The sequence below is a fragment of the Rhodnius prolixus genome, unplaced genomic scaffold (genome assembly GCF_049639745.1).
Source record: "Rhodnius prolixus isolate KJV_2025 unplaced genomic scaffold, Rpr scaffold_3, whole genome shotgun sequence".
Taxonomy (NCBI): Eukaryota; Metazoa; Arthropoda; class Insecta; order Hemiptera; family Reduviidae; genus Rhodnius; species Rhodnius prolixus.
Window position 1 is genome coordinate 20,997,062 of NW_027411603.1, and position 8,242 is coordinate 21,005,303.

The 8,242-nt window shown below is 31.0% G+C and overlaps 1 long non-coding RNA gene across 1 annotated transcript; it reads left to right on the forward strand.

Moving 5' to 3' along the window:
• The first annotated feature begins 1,638 nt into the window (after positions 1 to 1,638).
• On the forward strand, positions 1,639 to 8,165 carry LOC141453582 (uncharacterized). The gene is made up of 4 exons (XR_012458076.1): positions 1,639 to 2,170; positions 3,261 to 3,485; positions 3,914 to 4,059; positions 7,256 to 8,165. It is a non-coding gene; the product is annotated as an uncharacterized lncRNA (long non-coding RNA).
• Positions 8,166 to 8,242: the final 77 nt, after the last annotated feature.

The window sequence follows — 8,242 nt, forward strand, 5'->3', positions numbered from 1 at the left end:
TAATATAGGCAACACCCATGCAAACTGCAATAATATCCCTGCGGTCCTATTCCACAGTTAATGTTCAAATAAAACAACATAATTAAAGCAATAAACATATATAAACTCTCAAGCAGAGCAACAATTATTTTGCCAAGTTGGCTTCCGACTTCTATACCTCTAGAACTTTAACTGTGGGAAGAAAAATTAAAATGTTTTTAAACGGAGCACTAACATTCAGTGTCTGACAAATGAAGTGAAATAGAGAGATCTTTGTATATATATTCATAAAATACGATTCGCTTTCTAGAGCAAGGTGAAAAGTCGCCTACCTTGCAATAAGTTAGTGTTGCTAACAATGTAGTTTGATGTTTGACACTTGAATTAATCGGAGGTTTGGTCATTAAACCAATACAGATTGTAGTAGTAGTTGGGTGAAGCAAAAAAAGCACAATTTTTTTTTGTTAGGAAATTTGTTTCGAACCCACTTTGTGTCCTTTATCAGGAAGTTGAAAAAAGAACCAATGCATATTTCCTTTCTTTTAATGCGATTCTTGGACTCAATTAGAAGCTTCTTCATCACATTTAGAAGAAAATTGTTAGTATTCTCCAATATTTCGTATTTAAAAACCTCGAGGTTTTCCCTGGTGATGTAGTTGAAACTTAAAATGATAATAGCTAAATAGGATTTCGCCATATTGTTAACAAGATAAGCTCTTAATTATGAACGTTCAGAAAAAGAATTGGTAAGAAGTTCCGCAAAAAGTAAGTGTAGTCTATAAGGAGAGAATATAGGTCTGGCATTGCACAGAGAATGTTTCTCGGTGCTAATACTTGGGTTAGAGACGCCTTCAAATAAAATAAAATAATACTATGTTTTTTTAAAAAACTAGATTATACAATGGCAGGTACAATTAGCCGTCGATTTTGCAGAATTTATTGATTCTTTATATATATAAGTGTTGAACTTTCTCGTGATAGTCAGATTAAATTTAAGTTAATGTAGAAGGCTTAGGTGCCATGGATAGAGATGTGATAGAACACCAGCAGTTAACCTAATTTTTACATGAATGATCTACGTTTATTTGTTCTCAAATGTGTTTTTTTTTAAATTACCCCCTCTAACTCCCATGTAGAGTTCCACGGATTTCAGCAAATCTATTTGGAGAAATATCCAGAAATCGAAATTTATTTAATTTAATATTTTGCGGATTGCTCCAAAATATTAGAGTGTACTTGCTTAATAAAGAAAGGACAAATCCACTGAAGCTATTATTGTTTCGCAACCATGGAATTCCTTGAAATAATTAGAAAATTATATGTAAAATAAAGTTTTAAAGTCCAGCTTTTAGATAATTTGATCAGAATGTAATTAGTAATGGTTATTCCGAAATAATATTTGAATGAATAATTTATATAAATTTCACTTGGACTAATAATAATAACTTTATTCGAATGTTACCTGATTAACACTTTGTAAATAATATTTCGAGGAAATACTTTAGGCTAATGAGCTGAATTAAAAAAAAAAAAAAGTGTTCAGCGAATGGTCAATGAATTGTAGGCTTGTTTAAATAGCTTCCGTTGGTGAGTGTTCGCGCACGATTGTGTTTTCTACCTCATTTCCCGATTTTCACTTTGTGGTGCTGAGTTTATATAAAATTTATATAAAAAATACTGGTTATTAAGTTTTGAAACTGCTAGATATTCAAATTTCTTTCATTTTTGCTGGAACAGGTGGGAGAAGGAGAAGAGACACTTTGTTTTGTCCTAACGGTCAGGAGATTTGCTGATATATTTGTTTTTAATTTATTAATAAACAAGAAAAGCAATCCCAACTTTAGAGAATTAAAATTCAAGTATTAAATGATCTTTTTTTCACAAACTTTTTTTTTATAATGTCTTTCCAAATTATATTTATCTATCTATTTAATTCTATGTTCTAGAAATAATTTTTATTTATATTTATTTTATTTTTTCAATTTTATCTATATTAGTGTAATATTCCTTTTGTACAGACCCTGAAGAAGGTAGTAAAAATTACCGAAACGTTGGTATAAAGCAAAAAAGTTGTATTTATTCAAGACCGCACCTCGATATTCACCAAAAATCATCTATCAACAACGGTCGAAAAAACCAGAACCATCATTAAATATTAAAGCTATCTGGCTGATGTTTGGCAATCATTAAGGTAATTGTTATATCGTTTTAATTATTAATGTTAATTAAAGTCATAAATGTAAAGATTCTCGATTGGCAGCTGGATTTCTAAAATTTAATTCGCAAACGGTTGTAAATACTCAAAACTGTCAAGAAATACACCGACCAAGAGGAAACTCCTTCTCGAGGATTGAGTAACTGAAGTCTTTCATGGATATGATCTTAAATACATTGGTCATAACAATCTGCTGGCAAACCGTTCTAATATTATATATGCTAGTTCTCTCAGGAGCAAATAGTGTACGCCAAGAGATCAAAATTCAAAATGGTAAAAAAGTGTACGAAAATTTCTGATTAAACTTAATTGATACCTGCAATGATTTTCTTTTCATATTTTTATTATTATTTATTTTTCTAAAATTACTTTAATGATCTTGTTATTCATTGTTTTTGGTGACTGATTTATAGTTTCAATAGGATGAAAAAATAAATGACATTTCAGTCGAGTAAAATTTATTTAGCCCAGCTTTCGACCTAGGGACTAGGTCATCTTCAGGGATAGTTTAGAAAGTAATACTATTACATTTCAGGGTTGGTGTGTCTTCTGTCTTGTCTGTTCATGGACTGTCCAACCCGTATTACTTTCTAAACTAGCCCTGAAGATGACCTAGTCCCTAGGTCGAAAGCTCGGCAAAATAAATTTTATTTGACTGAAATGACATTTATTTTTTCATCCTAATTAATGATCTTAAAATTCTCACTAGATCTGTGTATGCAATTCTTGGCTTTTATTTGAAATCTTAGAAATAATTAAATTTGGTAACCTGAGAACTTTCAATTGCTATTGGACATTTTATTCCGAAAAATTAATCATTTCAAATTAGATTTCCATTTGTGCTTGTACCTTGTCTATAATTTTTTATTTTTACGAATTTCTGTTTCATTGTTTTAATTAATCCCATTTGCTGATAAATTGTTGAAATGCTAAGGCATTTTTCATATTTTTGAATGAGAACTTGATAAATGTTTGACAACATATAAAAATGCATGAGATATATTCAATTAAATGAGAATGAGATCAATTGTCATTTAAAATCGTAATTATTAATTTTACTTTCTAGAACGAGTTGAAATTAAATCAAGAATTTTAATAAAGAAAGTTACGTGTAGCTCATTAAAAAATAGTTCTAAAATTGTTTAAACAAGATAGCTGGAAGATAAGAGCAGACTGATGACAATTTTAATAGTAAAAAAGAGTAGAGAAGGAGAGGAGGAGTGAACATCCAAGCTACAATTGCTAAAATGTTGAATGAACTGCCATCATTAATGGAGTAAACTGGCCTCTGGTAGTTTTTGATTTGTAAATTTATGTTTCATTAACAAAATTTATATAGAAATTTAAAAAAAAATGGATAGCTAGAAATACGAATTAGAAATAAAATTAATAAAATGAAGTATGAATTAGTACGTTTGGGGTGCAGGGGACAAAAGAGCTTATGAGATTTTTATCTCATTTTTTCATCGTAGATATTAAATAATAAAGATTTTTTTCTTTACCTAATTAAAGAAATATTTAATCCTAAAATTATTTAATCATTTCAAAAAATAATATTACTTGGCTTAGTATTTTAATATATATATTATTTGAATATATTTTTGTTATAAGAAGGCTCCTTAAATTTGAGGATATTTAATGAAAGATTTTAATTTTAAAATTGTTAATAAGTATTATATATTTTAACTTTATTTATTAATTTGTTCTTTCATTTTTCAGTTTGTTTGAAGGAAAAATTGAAAACAAATTAGATGATGTCTGCCTATTGAAGCATTTAAAGTATTCTTCACAGAAAATCAAAATATGAGGTCAATTTTTCAATTTAAGGACCTTTAATTACCGGAAGTTGTTTTTATCATAACTGGGTAATAATTTTACTTTAAATTATTAGTAAAATTAAATATAATATTTAATTCAAAATTGCTTACTGTGACAACACAATAATATTGCATCCCGACGGTGCATTAGCCACTTCTTAACTATTTCTTTCTTATTAATTCACTTAAAATAAATTTTATTCAATATATATTTATGATTAATTTAAATGTATAACACAATTCACTTAGATAACAATATTTTAGTCAAAATGTGATCATTTTTTAATCGCATTAAATGGCCATATATATATATTTTTTTTTAAAGGTTTAAATTTATTATAAACTTGCAGAAGTTATCAGCGCGAATGTCCATCATTTAAATGTACAACTATACACGGAACAAGCAGAGTTGAGACTAAAGTGAGGTGTCGCCCCTAGGCGCGCGGGGCCGACCAGACCCGGGCGCAACCTCATAGCGCACCTTTCCTCACACCAGGGGCAATGCCTGCCGCCTACGCCCACCTACGGTTACCAAAGCTCCAAAGCTCACAATCCATATGTGCGTTATTAGAATAAACTTCTTTTTTGTTTTAAAGAAGAATGACGAAAATAGTACTAAATGAAACAAAGAAAACTGCCCATAAAGCTAGGAGGAAAAGTGAGTCTAAGTCTCAGGGATATATGGCTAGAAAAATATGAAAGGACATCATCTATAAATAAACAGTGAAAAGAAATAAAAAGAAAAGATTGGATAATAACTCTTAGCAGGAGAAAACATTGAATGTTTGTTGGCATGGATTGGTCTAGAGTTCTGTTGGAAGGGTTGTTTGAACGTCAAAAAAGAGGGGTGGATAGCGGCGCCTGGAGCAGAGTTGGTGTACGAACGAAGAGATGTGTGGAAACCTTACTTTAGCCTCCTGACCCAAATTCCAGAAAACAGCGACACCATTTTTTTTTTTTTCCTCCCGGAAAACAAGTTGGCGCTCTTTCCTTATTCTGCTTGGTCTCTTGTTATTTTTACTTTTCTTTAAAAAAATAAACAAAAAAAAATGTTTTGGCAACTTTAATCTATATTTTAGAAGACGAAAGTAAAATGTCACAACATACTCACGGGCAATTCTCTGATCCGTCAATGTTGTTGACACTTATAAAGATGTTTAGTGTTGCAGTATGTACGGTAAGGAAACAATAAATTAAAGCAATAAATTCATTGCTTTCATTCATTGTTTGAAAATTTTTAATTAATTAGGTAGAACGCATAAAAGTATGTAGATAGTCTTAACCATCATTAAGTGTATTAAATACTTAGTTGCTGACCTTATCTTTTTCTTCAATGCTTGTATCTGCCGTTTCTTTGCTACGGTCCTGAAACAATGTTTTACGCTTCTTGTCAAAGTTTCGGCACATCTGTGGTGATGATGTAATGTTGAGGTGCTCTACGTGAGAAGTATTGTCCATGTATATGTATTAGAGATGATAAAAGTAGTAAAACAGCCTACTTGAATTTAATTACAAATCAGAAATAGATTATAGAAGAAGCACCACATTGTCAAAGATCTCGGTTGGTTTTAATTATGAGAATATAATAACCTAGAAATCTAGAGTCCAAAACTTAAAACAACCATATAAATGGCTGTAATTATTTTCATAGTAATAAGAGTAATTGTAGAAAATGTAGTTAGGTTGACAGTGCTGGATAATAACTTTGATTTTATTTGTCGTAGTGCGCATGATTATTGTATCCCTGACTGGTTTTGAACTTCCTTCCATCATCAGATGTATATTATTCTGTTTGGTGTAGAGATTTCGGTTTCACTTACGTTACCGTCTCGCACAACACTTGCTGACACGAACTCAGTATCTGAATCCTTTAAGTTTCGATAAAAAAAAAAAAATCCTTTCACCTCCGTACACAAAAAGTCAATGCACTTACTTATGGTTAGCTTTGACTGCCATTAATATTAAAACGCTTATTTTTTTTCCTTCAACCAACCGTACAATAATTAAAAGAGTTTTTTTGAGGAACTGGATCTATCGGTCATAGTGAAGCAGGATAGATGAAGTGGGTAGGTCACTTAATGGTAATGGAGACAAGGGAATGTGACTTATGAGCAGCACTAGAAGACTGAAGGTAGGACAAGGAGTTTGCTTACTAATGGTGGCTGCACCATGTTGGGTGTCAGAAGACGGACGAAGAGCCTAGGACTGGTAGCCACAGAAGCTGACTGAAAACTGTTTTCACTACATAGGCATGGAAAAGATCGATTGGAAAAAATATGTACATAATTGATTGAAATTAGTTATAAACAAATTGAAACTATTAATAAATTACAAACTAAAAAACTTAATTAACATCAATTTAAAAGAAGTGTTGACAAAAAACTTTTTACAACGCATAAAACCCACGAGAAGTATATGAACAAATATATGAGCGAAAAATAAACCCACAAAAAAGAGATATATAGAAATATTTCGTCAGAAAATCTATTCAAAAGAAATAACTCCAAGAAATGGCTAACGAATGTGGGAGGGCCCTTAGAAAGTCAGAGCCCTTTGGAGTAAATGAATGAGAAAGCGATTGAGAATTAAATTTCCAACAAACTCACGCCAGGATTATATTTTAGATTGCAGCATTGAACCTTTTAAAATAACAATAAATCTCTTAACTGCCGACCTCCTTCAATCTTTATTTCTTCTAATTTGTGAGTTAAATGGTGTATTTGAGGATTTAATTTTATTTTAGCTCTTACCTTATTGTTTGTTTCAATGGTATTCATTATTAAACAAAATTTATTAACTGATTCCGATGTGAGCGGATAAGCGACTCAAGTCTTTCAATGCTAGGAATTTATTTGGAGCATAATCAATGGCCTATTTTTGCATTAATGCAAAAAAAAAAAGTGGATATCCAAAATTTAGATTATGGTAACGTAATTAGAACAAATACTCAAGTAGCATTTATAATTACCTTGACATTAACCATTTTGATATCCCCGTAATAATTACATCAATTACAAAATTAAATGGTATAACATTATTAACATAAATGAATAATAGTTTTCGTGACCGCAAATTGTTAAACTTAGGATGGAAGATTTGCGAGGAATCGGTCAAATAAAACAACTCGTCTTTTTGCCAACGTTTCGACAAATATTTAACATAGTTAAATCTTCTTGGCAGGATGACGTTGTATTTCAAAAATTAATATTAATTATTGTAAACATAAATAAATATTTTGTTTCAGACTGGGTCGAAAGTTGAGAAGTTGTCACATATAGTGTACCAAAGAGAGCATATAAATTTAAAAATGAAATGATTAAATTAATTGTTGGCACTTAGTTCGATTAGAACCAATTATTATGTTACAAATCACAGTATAATGAGAAAATTATCTTCATATTGATTTAACGACACCTATTCCATTATTGATAATGTCCTTAAATTGATGAAACTATCATGAAGTTTGTTACATGGATGCAAATAGCAAGGTAAATAACCACCTAATCTTCAATTATTCATCTAGTTGAAAACCTACTTCCTAATTATCTTAAAACAAGATGGCTAACTTTCATGAAGGTATATTAAAACATTATCTCCAAGAAACTTACTTCTATAAACTTAAATCCTTACTTATAAAAACTTCATTTATGTTTCTCATATTGCCGAAGGCATGTAACGGTTAAATTTTCGTGAGATTTTGGGTAAGAAATGAGAAAAATCTGATCTCTATCATTCCAAAGTGGCTCCTAAGGCAACTGCTGTACATCTATTGTGTTACAATAGATCTTCCCTTTTATGTTAGATACTAAAAGAGGCGCTTTGGATAGGCCCTCAGCCGGAATTGTGTTGATCCACAATCTTAAACCTCTTAAGGAGCCTTAGTCAGATCTTCACCTAGAAAGGTGGGGAAGGCAATATTTGTCTTGCTCATACAAATGTGTGCATACTTGGAAAGGACAATGCTGGAGGACAATCAGGAGCTATCAGTCAGCCCTTGATGTATTAAATCAAATAGTCGAAGTTGCATGTTGGGCTCTTCGAGGAAAAGAATATCTATTTGTTAAGTTCACAGACCAAAGTAAAGCTTTGGACTTCATTTTCTATTCTAAACTGATTAAAGAACTTACTAGTAAGGTTGGTTAAAGATTACTTGGAGAGCAGAAAAAAGCGCTGTATCAAGAACTGTCTTTCCAAAAAACAGGCACTACCTTATGACAGAGGTCAATTCCAG